Source organism: Equus asinus, chromosome 10, assembly GCF_041296235.1.
Source record: "Equus asinus isolate D_3611 breed Donkey chromosome 10, EquAss-T2T_v2, whole genome shotgun sequence".
Lineage (NCBI taxonomy): Eukaryota > Metazoa > Chordata > Mammalia > Perissodactyla > Equidae > Equus > Equus asinus.
Genome location: NC_091799.1, coordinates 91,148,158 through 91,164,458, shown reverse-complemented (window position 1 = coordinate 91,164,458; position 16,301 = coordinate 91,148,158). Strand labels below are relative to the sequence as shown.

Sequence of the window (16,301 nt, the reverse complement as noted above, 5' to 3'; positions counted from 1 at the left end):
AACGCACGTGAATAACTTAACCTATTAAACTTCTGTACAACATAAAAATCAGTTTCTGCTTTCTATTTTACTTAGCACATAAGGTACAAGTCCCAAGGCCATATGAAAAGAATTTTGTTTTTATTTCTCCAGAATTTCAGTTTTATCTTATTAAATTAGTGTGAGGATGGGATGTCTTCCAAAGGAGATGAGACTTCTCCCACAATTATATTCACAATACAGATTTACCTTCATAATGTATAAATACATTATTAAAATTAATTTAAGCCAATTTTCTACATGTAAGAAATTCCCTTATGGTAGTTTTAAATTATTTATCCTCCTGCAACATCTATTTCAACAACTGTTCCAATGAGTAATATGTCACAAAAACTAACCACTATTGCAACATCTTATTATTAAAAGTGTTTCTCAAAGGTATGCTTCGGTATTTTAGCTAAGAAAAATATTTGTTGTGTGAGATTTTCCCGTGCACCATAGGATTTGCAGAATTACTGAAAATTAAATGCTATTAGTCATCATTTTGGCAATTATAAAATAAATTCCCAAACAAAGATAGAGGAAAAACTATAACAATATCAAAAACAGCATGTTCTTGTTGTCAAAAATGAGTGATAAGCTTATGGGTTTCGTTATATTGTTCTCTCTTCTATTGTATATGTGTAAAACTTTTCATAATTAAAGGTTTAAGAATGTCACCTTGTGTTTTTAAATGCCAGCTAGGGAAACAGTAACATCTCTGTTCAAGAGCTACGGTACTCAAGTAAGCACTGAACTTTTCACAAAAGAATAAAATTCATTAGAGTAATACAGAGTTTTTTTCATTTATGTATATAATTCACTAAATTATGTGAAAAAGTAATGATCTATTTCTTTTCTGATTTATCTAATCTTTATTTGGGACAGCAATAGTGAAATTTGTTTAAGCTTGATTCAGCATAAGCGTTATTATACACCTTTTGCCATGTAGTTATCACTGACTACTTAGAAAGCAAATTCATATATGAACTTAGTAAGTATTAAATAACAAAAATCTTACACAATTAATTGCTGTTTGTAGTATTCAAACCATTTAAACTCCAGTTTTCATTGATCCATGTTGCTTATATTTAATAACCAGCTTATTAAGGGCTCATATAAGATAATAAAGAAGTAATTCTATTTTTATCCCTCATGCCTTCAAAAATGTTTGTTAGATCTTCTTTTCCTATCCCTTGTTAATATCTCAGGTAGCTCCATAGCTTTCTGAGTCAATTTGAGTTAGAACTGCCTTATTATTAGCATTTTAAAGTATAGCTTGAACTAAGGAATATAAGGTAAATCCCAAATTATGAAAATCAGGAATGAAGGAGAAATCATCACTCTTTATCAAAATGAATTAAAATATTATGAGATAATATTGTAAATTACTTTATGCCAAAAATGTAGTCCACATAGATGAGCTGGACAAATTCCTAGAAACACACAAATTACCAAAGACGATCTCAAAAAGAAATAGAAAGTCTTAATAGACCCAAAACAAGTGAAGAAAATGAAACTGTAATTAAAAATCTCCCCACCAAGAAAAATTCATACCCACGTGGTTTCACTGGGGAATTCTATCAAGTAAAGACCACATCATATCAAGACTTCACAAAGTCTTTCAGAAAATAGAGGAGGAAATATTTACCAACTCATTCTACTTATCCTGATAACAAAGCCAATCAAAACCATCACAGGAAAACAAAAGCAAGGACTAATATCACTCATGAACACAGACACAAAAATTCTTTAACAAAATATTAGTAAATCAATTTCAGAAGTATATTACAAAGCTAACACACAATGACCAAATGACATTTATTCTAGGGGTGCAAGTTTAATGTTCAAGAATAATCAATGTAATGCAACATATTAATAGAAGAAAGAACAAACAAATCACATGGCTATCTCAATAGGCTCAGAATTAGCAATTGACAAAATCCTACATCCATTCATGATAAAAAAAAAAAACTTCAAAAAATAATGAATAGAAGGAATCGAAGGCAACATTTTCAATCTGCCATAGTCTATATACAAGAAATCTATAGCTAACATCATACTCAATGGTGAAAGACTCAATGTTTTCTCTTTAGTAATAGGCACAGAGCAAGAACGTACAGTCTTCTGCTCTTGTCACTTACATTCAACATCATTCTTGAGGATTTATTCAGTGCAATGAAATGAAAATAATTTTTTTTAAAAAGTATCTAGATTGGAAAGAAAGAAACTACATCTCTTCCAAAATATGACCCTGTAAGTAGGAAGTCCTAAAAAAATCCACGAAGAATCAAACAGATATAATAAAGGAGTACATCAAGGCCATGGGATAAGACAGGAATATGAAAAATAGCAATTGCATACTTAATATACTAGCAAAGAACAAACTTAAAATGAAACTGAGAAAAATGATTCAATTCACAATAAAATGAAAGGTAAGAAAATATTATGGGGGCCGGCCCCATGGCTGAATGGTTAAGTTTGCATGCTCCACTGTGGTAGTCTAGGGTTTCACTGGTTCGGATCCTGGGCGCAGACACGGTACCGCTCATCAGGCCATGTTGAGGCGGCATCCCACATGCCACAACTAGAAGAACCCACAACTAAAAATATACAACTATGTGCTGGGGGATTTGTGGAGAAAATAAAAAGAAAATATTTATGAATAAATTTAGCAAAATAAATGCAAGACTTGTAAACTGAAATTCACAAATCATTGCTCAAAGAAATAAAATAGATTGATTGCTGATGGAAAGGATTACTAGTGGAAATATAAAATTATATAGTCACTCTGGAAAATAGGTTGTCACTTTTTAAAAATAGTAAACACGATCTTATAACCCATCAATTCCCCTTCGAAGTATCTATCCAAGAGAATAAAATAAATGTCCACACAAAAACCTGTACATATATGTACATGGGCGTATTATTTGTATAGTCCAAAAACTGGAAACAATTCAGATGTCTACCTTTGGGTGAATACTTAAACATTATGTGGCAATATTCATACAATAAAAATTTCTTCAACAATGAAAAGGAACAAAATACTGACATGCTACAACAACATGAATGAACCTCAAATATATTATGCTTTCTTGATGAGAAAAGAAGACTGACATTGCTCCTTAATTGGAGCTTGATTAGCTGCAGAAAGAAAAGGTTTCAGTGTCTTTGGGTTTCTGAAGTCCAAGAGCCTTCAGAAGATTCCAGTCCCCAGCTGTCAAGTCTTCCAGACTTCCTGGAGCAGATATTAAGCCATTCCTTTCAAATGAATCCTTTTAGAATTCCTGACTCAGAAATTCTTTGATAATTTGTTATGCAGTAATAGATAACTAATCCTGGTAATAAAAAATATTAAAATATATATTAAAATGAAAGAAGGATATTCACTAGGGGTTGTAGCTGGGATGGACCATGAAGTGCCCAATGGCAGTAGCCACAATGGGAAAAGCAGGCCCCCCTCCCAGTGGCCATGCAGAAACTTTGCCCCAGTGGCCTGTCGCTGGGGGTTGAGCTGCCACTTTATTTACTAAGGGAAGGTGCCCCAGGTCTGGAGATACTTCCAATAAGGCTTCTGCTTCCATGGAGATCAATGCAGCTATCAGTACCCACAGCCCCACAGCCACCTAGAGTGAAGTTGCCACCATGCAGAGCCACATGTCATCCTGCTCTGACCCACAGGGATTCCCAGTCCACCTACCCTCCCTCTGTGGCTGTAGCTTGGGGTGGGCCACGGTCTGCTGGGGCATGGAGCCTAGCCTAGAGGGGTTGGCCAGCAAGGCCAAGGAGGTTGGTGGCAGTTCCTGGAAGTCCCTGTCTCCATCAACTGCTGACCAGGTTCACAGCTACACCCAGGAGTCTCAGCCCAAGTCAGACCCTGCCCAGGAGATTGTGGCCCCACTTCAGAGCCTGGACCTTGAGACGGAGCAGGACAGTCAGGATGTCATGTGTGGCATGTGCATGGACAAGATGTGGGATAAGCCAGAGGCTGAGAGAATCTTTAGCATCCGGTCCAACTAAACCTGTGCCCAATGTCTGGGCTGCCTGTGCACATGGTCAGAAAAGCCAACAGAATGTCTTGTTAGATGTAATCAAGGCCTGTCCCCCATGCTGTGTCCATTCCAGCTACATTGTCTCCCACAAATTAGCAACGGGGCTGAGAAGGAGTAACTCATCAGGAACTTCAAGGCTCAGAGCAGCCAGATTCCATGCCATTTCTTCATGAGGGAGAATGGCTGCTGTCCTTTCAAGTTGCACTCCATTTACCTCCACCAGCTCCCAGCTCAAGGCCCTGAGTTCTGGTCCTGCCTGGCCTGAGAGTGTGCAGCTGGCCTCTGGGAGTGAGGTGCTGGGCATGACAGTGTTTCTAGAGGGCACCAAATCAGAGGACAAAGTGATCTTCATGAACTGTGCCCTGACCATGGCCTTCAGGGGTTTAGAATTCTGAGTGGATCCCAACAATTCTTACCACGGCCTCCTGTGACCAGGATCAATATGTGGGGGAGGAGGCTGAGGGGCGGGAGTGTTCGGTGGTAGGTCTTTTCCCTTTTCTGGCTTGATGGGAGATGAAAGTAGGAAGCCTTCCACCCTCATGGAGAAGTGACATAGCTGGGGAACATGGAGAGAGTGGAAAGACTCTTGGGGAAGAGGAAGGGTTCTCACCCTCTTGTCAGGGCCTTGGGTTTTGACTTTGCTCTTTTGTAGAAGGATTCTGAAAGAAAACCAATAAAATGCACCTAAGGCATCAAAGAAAAAAAGGAAGGAAGACTGGTGTTTCTCCCCGAGTTGATGCTTTTTTAGCTGGAATCATCTGAAGTTTCATTTATTCATATGTCTGGTGCTTGGTGCTGGCGGTTTGCTAGAAGTCTAGCTGGAGGTATAGACAAGAACACTCCTGCATGGTCCCTTTGTGTAGACTATGCTTCCTCACAGCATGGTGGGTAAAGTTCAAAGGCAAGAATTTCAAGAATGAGAGAAATCCAGACAAACTGTTGCCTTTATGACCTAACACAGTCACATAGGAATACATCTCCTCTTTGTTAGTCAAGGCAGTCACGAGCCTATTTCCAGTATAAGGGAAGGGAAGGTAGACTCCACTTCTTGATAGAAGGAATGTCAACCTCATTGTCAGAAGAACATGTAGGATGGGATAGACACAAAGGTGTGGTTATCTTTGGAACTTGTAACCAGAGATCTCTTTTACAAATGGGTTCTCTAGTATACAACATTGTAAACCTTTGATAAATACTAAAAAAAAATGAAATTTTAAATCTGAAAATTGTTAAACTTATTGTCCTCATGCCATCCTTCTTGGTGCTAAGGGGTTTCATGGGCTCAAAGAGGAGTCACTGGCTTTATCTGCAGTTCTCTTTATGTAGTATATCAGGATTCCACATAAGATTTAATTTGATAGAGTGTCCTGTGGATCTACAAAGTTTGAATTTACAGATCTATAAATACTCGTTTATAGGTGAGAAAACTTTGGCATAATCTTGCCCCATAATTTGTGTCAGAGCCAAGACTGGAATCCAAGTCTCTTTACTATACTTTTCACTGCCTAGGATATACATCAACTAACTCAAAGAGCAAGAAGACACTTCCTGAGATCTGCCCACGTAAATGACGATCACTGACTTTCAATGAGTCACGCTTACACTGCCATCTAGCCATCAAGCTGAGCAGAAGCCCAGTTTACATTAGAGGGTCAAGTTTTTTTTTTAATCACATATTAAATACTCAATAAATACTGGCCAAATGATAGAACGTTTTCAAGAACCAAATGAGAAGTGTAATTGAAGTGTTTTGAAAACAGTGAAGTACTAACACCAGGTTCTTAGTACGTTAAAATACACCGGAGCTATTAGGCTTCCTTATTTAAAAATGGCTGCTTTTGAATAACTATAGGAGTTATTCAACTTTGTGAATGCGTACTAAATTGCAACTACAATAACTTCAAGAATGGAATCTTAGCTTTTTATGCCAAAAAAAGTGAATGATAGTGCAAACTGATCAAGATATAGTGAATAAATAACACAGGCTTTCTTTGTCTTTTCTCTTTAAATCAGTTCACTTTTAAATTACAAGTTAAGATAAACCATATCTAACAGTAGTTCTGTTCAGTCACAGTAGTATGATCTGTAGGTAGACTGAGAAATCCATAAAGAGGATTTAATTATTAGTATATAACTATGCTAAAGTCAAAGATTGCCTTCAATGCTGCTGGTGACAAAATCTGATCTCCAAAGAAAAAGAAATCTTTAAAAATACTACCAATCAATTTATGTTTCCAATGAAAACAGTAGGGGAAACCTATCATTGATTTCAAATATTTGCAATAACATATAGCCTTAGACATTCTTAGTTCTTCGAGAGCAGGAGCTGTCATATTCATCTTTAAACCTCCAGAGATTAACACAGTGCCTAGTACATGTTAGCAATTTTAATACCAGTGAATAAATATACTTTCAAAAATAGACTGAATGGAAAAGCAAAGGTGGATTAGACACAGCTGATATCACAGGAAACTTGGTGGATCATGACCCACTGACATGAGAGTCAACATATTTTCTTTGAATTCACCCATGGTCACCAAGACAACTTTAGATGCCATTTCACTTTATGGTAAGCAATCTATAATTTAAAAAATTCTTCTCAAGTGACTTCCTTTAACATAATCACAGCAAGATTAAATAAGTATTTTGATGGCCGGTAAAAATCCATTATTGATTTAATTAAAAAAGATGGGATTTGGGACCAGCCCAGCAGCATAATGGTTAAGTTCACACATGTTGCTTCCGTGGTCTGAGGTTCGTGGGTTCGGATCCTGAGGGCAGACCTACACACCACTCATCAAGCCATGCTGAGGCGGCATCCCACATACAAAATAGAGGAAGATCGGCACAGATATTAGCTCAGGGAAAATCTTCCTCAAGCAAAAAGAGGAAGATTAGTCACCAATGTTGGCTCATGGCCAATCTTCCTCACCGCCCCCCCGAAAAAAGAGGTGATTTTTATATAAGTAGATGATAGATGTCAGTCAGTAAACAATCAAATTTCTGAAAAAAATATAATAAGCTATTAATATTCTATGATTACACTTTATTTTCTATTCATTATAATCAACCGTCACAGAAGCAATGAGAATATAATGCACAAAATTCAAAGCTATGTTTTATCCACTACTCTTTCCTTTCCCCTACACTCTTCATCAAATTAGTTGACTAAAATGTTGTTTCTATCACTTAAATATCTCTCTGTCACTTCTACTCATTAGAAGTTTGTTCTCCCATCTTTCTGTTTGTCTCTTTGCCTATCCGTTAAATGGTTTAAGTGCACATCATTGACCCACTTCTCTTCTCATCTTTCATACTCACATACTTATTATAATCTATATGTAGATTAATCCCAAATTTATTTATCAAACCTAAATCCCTCTCCTGATTTCTTGATCAGTATACACAATGACTACGTGACTACTTGTATAAGTCTCCAGAATATCAGATTCAACCTGTTCAAAACTGAAGGCAGAATTTTTGCCCACTACCACTGTTTCTGTTTCTCTATTTTCTACCTGAGTTTATGGTACCACCAGCCTCCCTGCTGTCTATCTAGAAACCTGTCCATTAAGGGTGACTCCTCATTCATGTCATTCCCACATCCAATCAATATCAATTCTCATAATTTTCACCTATAAACTTTCTCTCAAATATCCTCATTTCTTTTCATCATCCCCGCCACTACTCTATAAATCATCAGAGTTTATTTCTTAGATTACTGCAAAATTTTTCTACCATTGTCCAGCCTGTTTTCCTCTAACTGTTTCATAATTCTGCAGCTAGCATATATTTTCAAAAATACTAGTCAAATCTAGTTCTGTCTTTGATTATCTCTCTCCAATGATAACCTATTTACTGCAGGATAAAACCAAAACCTTATAATGTGCTGGGGAAAAAAAACACCTTATTTCTCTTTATTATTGCGAGAGGATGAGTAGGAAGAGATAAGAATGGAAAGAGAAAGACAGACAGACAGACAAAGACAGACCGACATAGAGATACAGAGAATGAGAGAGACAGAGAGATGAGTTTAGCCCTTTATTCACCCTTAATTTCTATTTTCTCTTATTTTGAAAAGCTTCATATTCCTTTGTGCATCTTGGGCTTTCTCCCACTCCTAGAGGTTGGCATGTTCCATTTCCATCACCTACAACACTTTTTTACTCTCCTTTACGTTCTTGGGGAGGATTTTCATCATATCTTTCCGTGTGCTCCCACAAGGCCCTGTTTCTTTGCTTAGTTTCTGTGTTAACATTATAGCATGGTACTATTTTTTTTCAAATGTACATCATTATATTTCAATTTCTGTGTAGATTACATCATGTTCACCATCCAGAGACTAATTATAATCCACTACTACACACGTGTCTAATCACCCCTTTTGTGCTCCTCCTGCCCCACTTCCCCTCTGGTAACCACCAATCCAATCTGTCTCTATGTGATTGTTCATTGTTGTTTTTATCTTCCATTTATGAGTGAGATCATACAGTATTTGACTTTCTCCCTCTGACTTATTTCACTTAGCATAATACCCACAAGCTCCATCCATGTTGTCACAAATGGCCAGATAGCATTGTTTTATGGTGACTGAGTAGTATTCTATTGTGTATATGTACCACATCTTCTTTATCCATTTGTCCTCTGATAGGCACCTAGGTTACTTCCAAGTCTTGGCTTTTGTGAATAATGCTGCAATGAAAATAGAGGCGCATGTATCTTTAAGCATTCATATTTTCATGTTCTTTGGATAAATACCCAGCAGTGGAATAGCTGGATCATACGGTAGTTCTATTCCTAATTTTCTGAGGAAACGCCATACTGTTTTCCATAGTGGCCACACCAGTTTGCACTCCCACCAGCAGTGTACAAGGGTTCCCTTCTCTCTACATCCTAACCAACACTTGTTGTTTCCTGTCTCGTTAATTATAGCCATTGAGACAGGAGTGAGGTGATGTCTCACTGTAGTTTTGATTTGCATTTCCCTGAAAGTTAGTGACACTGAACATCTTTTCCTGTGCCTGTTTGCCATCCATTTGTTTAGTTTTTCTATTGTTTCCCTTGCCCAGTCAGACAGGGTACTTGAAAATATGCTGCTAAGACTGATATTGAAGAGTGTACTGTCTATGTTTTCTTCTAGAATTTTTATGGTTTCAGGTCTCACATTCAAGTCTTTAATACATTTTGAGCTTATTTTCATGTATGGTGTAAGATAATGGTCTACTTTCATTCTTTTGCATGTGATTGTCCAGTTTTCCCAACTCCATTTATTGAAGAGACTTTCCTTTCTCTATTGTACGTTCTTGGCTCCTTTGTTGAAAATTAGCTGTCCACAGACATATGGGTTTATTTCTGGATTCTCAATTCTGTTCCATTGATCTGTGTGTCTGCTTTTATGTCAATACCGATAGCATGGTGTTCTTATTGCCAGTTTATCATGTGGAAGCCCATTAGACTATAGCTTCTCTGAGGAAAATATTTTTTCTTTGTAAACTTTATGTCCTGAACATGAAGGATGGTGTTTACCATATACCAAGGAGTAAAGAAATGAATGAGTAGTAAAATATTCCTGTTACATTTACATTCATGATAAATACAAATTTCTTGAAAAAATAATAAATAAAACTTTTGATATAAAATTGTTCACCTAAGATATAACATATATTTCAAACAGTGCAAAGCTACTCAATTTACTCATTAATTATGTACATATGCATATGTTTCAGAGAGTGTGATAGACCATGAGCATCAAAGATGTATAAGATAAGTCCTTGATACTAAGAAGTTTTACTTGAGAGGATCACAATACAAAGAGATGAAATACAATATAGTGTATGATGTCAATAAAACAATATTTTCCATGTAAAAATGTTTCCTATCTTTGAATTCCATTTTTGGCACATTATATTAAAAGGAATTTTATTTGTATATCTAAATATAACTTTTTTGTCCAAATTTCAACTTTTAGCTGAAAAGCTCATCATGCAGTTTTAATTTCCTGAGAAAATCAGATACTAATTAAGAAAAACAAATAAGCCTGGCATTATTGTTGTGTATGTGATTTTGATGGAGCAATTATAGTGATTTAAAGTACTCCTAAGCAGTTTGATTATGGTAGTGTACCCATAAGCAGTTGAAAGTTTAAAATAAAATATAAGCTATTACAACACTAATTTGGATTCCATTATATTTACACAGCATATAACGGGGAGAAAGATGGTATCATTTCTAAATTAAGGATTATGGTGGTGTTAATTATTATTATTTCTAGGTATATGATACATTGTAAGGCTTTATACAATTGTGTGAACATTTATAAGGGATTCTCTCTTCAAAGTATTACTCTTACAAGTACTGCTGAAATGTTGCCAATACTAGTATAAATCAAACTTACCTTTCTTTAAGAATACAAAATAGTTTCATACAGTTACTTGGGAAAAAGAAAGAAAATTATAAAATTGTGGATAAACTACCTAGACTCATAAATGTAAAGTAAGACATCCATGAAAAGTAAGAGAATGGCAATTACTTGGGCAGGAGTGAAGAAAAAATGACTTCAATCCAGAATTGAAACCAATGGTTACATTTAGTCCTCAAAAGTGAACTATATTCTTTCTAAATACATGATAATTGATTCCACTGTTCTGTTCCCCAAAATCTATGTTCATCTTTAGGACACTGGAGAGATTGGCATGTTGGTTCCAAAATCAGTGCCCATTAGAATGACCTAGGGAGCTTGTTTAAAAAGGAGATTTCTTGGCAATACTCTCAGAAATTCTGATTCAATATGTTTTGAAAATGACAGGTCCAAGAATCTGTCCTTCGAAAACTGTCCCAGGTGATTCTGAAGCAGGTTATCATAGCCGAGAAGCTGAGGAAGAGTATTACAGAAGAAAGGGCCAACTCAAGCGAGCCTATTCTCAATTAGTGTGCGTAGAAATAATAAGTCCTCTTTGAAAAAAAGACCGGCCAAACTCGGGAGGAATGTCTGCTGCTCAGACACTGCAGAGAATCCAGACTCACCCTTGTCTCTTGATCTTGGTGAGGCTAATCATAGTCACCCAGGTGGACAAATGTAAGGCAGTCAGTGCTGGCTTATAGGAATGCAGGGCCAGAGCATAACTACCTTCCACGCTCACTAGAATGGACAAGATGGAGAAGTGATATATGCCTCAGGATGCATGTTAAGCTGGGGCTACACAGTAGAAACAACAGGAATGAGGGTAGGCTCACAAACCCACCTAAAAATCTTTGCAATTTCTCAATGAGGCATTTAAGGCTCTGTTTGACAAAAACTCAGTATTCCTTTCTTTTCTTTTTTTTATTGAGATATAATTGATATATTATATTAGTTTCAGGTGTACAAGATAATGATTTGATATTTGTATATACTGTGAAGTGGTTGTCAGAAGCAGGGGGTGAGGTGTGGGTGAAGAAGGTGAAGGGGGTCAAAAGGTACAAACTTCCATCTGTAACAGAAGTCCTGGGGATGTAATGTAGAACATGGTGACCATAGTTAACAATACTGTATTGTGTATTTGAAAGGAGCTAAGAGAGTAGATCTCAGTAGATTCCCTTCTGAATGCATTTTCTCTATTTCCCTGTACGCACCCTTGACACACACTGTACCAACCTATCTGCAATGTCTGATCTCATCATGAACTTTGATACCTCTATGCCTTTGCTAAAGATGTTTCCTCAACCTAGAATACGCTCCTCACCTCCCTTACAATATTCTTTTCATCTTTCAAAGACTCAACTCAATTCAAATGACAATCCTTTTGTGACATACTATGTTTATTCCTTCCCAAATAATTATTTTAATGATTTTCTTTCTTACAGCACTTTGTTTTTTGGTTGTGTACTTAAGGAATTCAGCCAGATTGTATTTCTCTCAGCATTTTCAGTGCCTAGTGGCCAGCTAATATGGTCTCTAAACTTTCTTCATTTTTAGAGTGACCTGACTGATTGCTAAGAACCACATATGTTAGGGAACCTTCTAATAATCTCCACTCCCAATAATCCCCACTTCCGGATATCCATATGAGTTACCTTCACATAACTCCCTGCCCTTAAGTGTAGTTTGGATCTAGTGACTTGCTTCTGCTGAATAGAATGTGGCAGAAGTGATACCAGGGATGTCAGAAATGGAATCTCATCACTTTTGCAGGGGAGTGGGATTCTAATCAAACACGCCAAATATCATGCCCTCATTGACTTCTCCCACTCCCCCTTCTGGTCTGTCTTCTCCTCTGCTATGGCTGGGGCAGAACCAGCAGCAGGAGATGCAGATCTCGGTGTGGCGAAGGCCACAGCCCATTGCTGGGCATGCTGGCCAGCTTGCTGATACCCTGGGCAATGACATCTTCAATATTTTTTTCTGTTCAGCTCACTGATGACCTTGATGAGCTGGTCGTCGGTCCACCTCAATGCCTATGCCGTCCAGGATCTTCTTGATGTCCTTGGCACTAGGGAAGGCATTGCCCCCGAGGGTGGCCAGCATGTAGGAGATGACATAGTGTATGTAGACAGAATCTTTCAACATACAGGTAAATTATCAAAAAGGATCCTTCACAACAAACTCTTTAAGAACTTTTGTTGCAGCTTGAGACTGATGTAGTAATACATACTTACTGGGTCTAGATGGAAATCTACCTAACTTCACCACTGTCATGCACATAATATTGTGCACACATTTCCCTATTCTCATATTTTGTCTCTGTATTTTATTTCTAAAATTCAAATTCATTATAGAATTTTCATAGGTAAGCAGTCTAACAAGATTAAATATAGATAGACAGATAGATAGACTTCAAGGCTAACAATAATTTTGATTCAATTATATGTACATTGCAAATGTATATATAATTTTTTACTATACTGTACCTTAATCTTGTATGTATATGTCAACCCCCTTGAGTAGTTTTACTACTGATTTATTTAAAATAAGTAGAGTGAAGCATAGAGAAGTGAGTAGTTATCCCTGTGGAATTATGTTTTTGGGTAAGATAGAGTCTAGGATTCCAACCTTAGCTTGGTCGTCATTCGCTGTGTGGCACAGGGCCACAAACAAAATGTCTCTGAGTTTCCATTTCCTCACTCCTAAATGTGGACGATAATACTCACCTTGACTTAATGTGAGTAAAACTATTAGAAGAGTTTAGTTTATTAGTTTATATTATTGCTTACTATTAGTCAAAAAAATTAGTTACTTTCTTCTTATTTGATCTAAGAACATCATTTCATGGCTAACTATTTGGCTTACAGGCAGATGAACTCCTTCAGAAAATTCTATTACAAAATCTATTTCTTTCTGTTTAAATCCTTCATCACTTAATGACCACACACTGGTCAGTCATAACCTTTTTCAAGTCCCACCTGGAGGTTATATGAGAGTACATTTAAATCTGAAGTCCCTGGAATTCAGCATAATTTGCATAGTTATACCTTACCAAAATTCTCTATTTTGGTCAATTTCTAACTACTCCTAAACTTTAAAATGCTTAAGAACAGACTTCAGGTCAGTTTCTTTTTAACTCACAACAAATAGTGCTTTGCACACAAATAATATTCTATACAAGTTTATAAAAACAAATGTATGAATTTACTTTGTGCCTGAAGTATGGATAGTAACCTCAGAGTCTGATTTTTCTGTACATGTGAAGATGGTATCACTTGAATTACTCTGAAGAGACATTATGATAAAATAGTTCTATAGACCAAATACCCTTAAAAACTAATTGCTAAACAATTTAATCTCAACTTATAATGATACATTCACATTGAAAATTTTCCCCAAATATAGCACGTAGTAAGTCAATTCTCCAATTTTTGACCAGTTCCACAATGAATGAAAGCAATCCATTGCCATTTGGATAACCATATGACCAAGAAAAGATTTGTCTCTGGTATCATCTGTTTATTTTATAATTATATAAAATATATTTTAGGACTTTAATGCAGTTATTTTTAGTTATCTGTGCCTAATGATATTTGTTATAGTAACAGAAAAACACAGAAAAAAAAATAGAAACATTTGCGTGTTGAAAGCTTCTGATAATTGAATGAAAAGAATTTTAGAGCTTTGGTCTCTTAAAATTCTCAAGATTAGTATCATAAAAACAGCCAAGCAGTAATGCATAAAAGAATTATTAGGAGTCTAATAGAATTATTTGGACCTACAACTACAGCAACACTGATTAATGACTGCTTTTTAATTAATTGGAAGTTGTTCATTGTACCATTTCATTTCACCTGAGAGTTTTTATAAAAGGGTCAGGGCCAAAACATATGCTGGCTCAATCTGCAATAAGGTATATTTACACCATTTTGTTCTTCTTGGCAGGGCAAGTGTGGACTATTTCTTTCTCAGTCATTCACCAGGATGATCATTTCCAGCTCAGCTGGCTCGTTTGATCAATGAAAACTGCCTTATGCATTAGAATATGAATAAAATTTACCTTTAAACTCTGTAAATTCAAGCAAAATAAAGCCCACAATAAGCTATTCTTACTGTTGAATCTTCAATGACCACGAAGTATGTGTTTAGTCTCTTTTTTTTCACACAAACATAGTGTTGACTCCAGCAGTCTTCCTCAAGGGCTCTAAAATCCACACAGTGGTCTTTGAATAGGTACTGGAATAGACCAGGGGTAGATACTTTAGAAATATCACTTTGGCTTTACTCTTATATGGGGTATCTATGTGGATTGTGTGTCTAAGTCTCAGTTCTACATATGTTCCAGTAAGGAAGAACATGACTTATGAGAACCTACACACTAGGGTTTCCTAATTTGGATTTAGGTAAAAACTACAGCAAAAGGGTTGGAGTGGCAGAGCCAGCATGTGCCCTAATCATATAGATAACTTAATAAATAGGGTTCCTTGAGTTTGAAAAAATCCAAGCTGTTGAGGATCAATGATCCTTGCTTCCATTGCAAGGGTGCATACTCTCCCTCCATTTTCCAAATGGTTGAAGCTCAAGGTTCTGGCTGGAGGTGCCAGACCTCCTACTAGAAGAGCCCTCATACCATGATGATGGTTTTGGTGGCCTAGTTAGCCACTAGGGAGAGAGATTTTCCAGAGCTACAATATAGGTCATGAATGAACTATCTGCAGACCTTTATCTTGAGTTAAGGTACGGGAGCCTCCTATACCTACTCCAAAAAATACGCACATGTTCTGTGTGGGCATTAATAAGAAGGTTTAGGTTAAATTAGTTTTCTAATGAATAGTTTTTTATCATCGACGACGAACAAGGTAGAAGCTGCATGTTCTTTTGTGTTAGGCTTACCTTTAATAATCAGGATGACCTAAAAATAATGAAATCAGCTAAAGATGTCCTTAAGGCCTGGGAACAGATGTCTGACTATTCATGTTTGGAACCAGTTGTTGAAGATAAAACTGTTTCATATTTACACCCCACTGAGTTGAGATTGATCAAAAACCTCTCAACAGAAATAGTCACAGTTAGTTCTTCCCTGCATTGAAAGGTGAAATTAGCTGCCAAAGTGTACCAGATGCACCACATGAAATAAGAAGAAAACAAAATGAAAGATACTCAGAAGGGATTTCCCCAAATCGTTCAAGAGACCACAAACAGAAGGACTGGTAAGATGCACTTCTGTTACAAAAAACCATGTTAATAGCCAAATGTCATCACTCCCACACTAATCTCTTACCTTAGGAAGTTCCAATAATATTCTCTGTCTAGCCACACAAACAAGACCTATAATCACTCTCAGTCTAGAGGATTCTTTTCTGGACCAAGCATAAACCAACACAACGAATCATTCCTAACAATCCTATAGATTCTGAATGACTCCTTGAAGAATTGCACTTAAAACTCCTGTATATTCCACAGTGATATTCATGAAAAATTACCTTCTAATGAAAGGAGAGAGAAGGAAGAGGGATGACTTGAAAAGTGCTCTCTTTGGTTTCAGAAAATATTTCAGAGTGGGTGATTTTATGTGATAATTATTTCCTCCTGCCTAGTCTATGAAGCTCCCAATTATATATACAGGGATCCAGTGTGGAAGAAAAGTTGGAACTATGGTGGATTTTTGAGGGTACAGCGTGGAAAGGGATGAGGTCATACCACGAAATGTACTACTAGATATTCATGCAGTCCTGCAAACAGGGCTCAATGGCAACTGTCACAATTTTTCTGGACTTATGCTATGAGGGAAAGGAACAGGTTTCTGAATTTCCCCAGGAGACCACGCAGCT

The 16,301-nt window shown here is 36.7% G+C and overlaps 1 protein-coding gene across 3 annotated transcripts in view; it reads right to left on the bottom strand.

The window, feature by feature from the left end:
- CDH12 (cadherin 12) overlaps positions 1–16,301 on the bottom strand; it is a 935,429-nt gene that overhangs the window by 13,430 nt on the left and 905,698 nt on the right. The window lies entirely within an intron of this gene.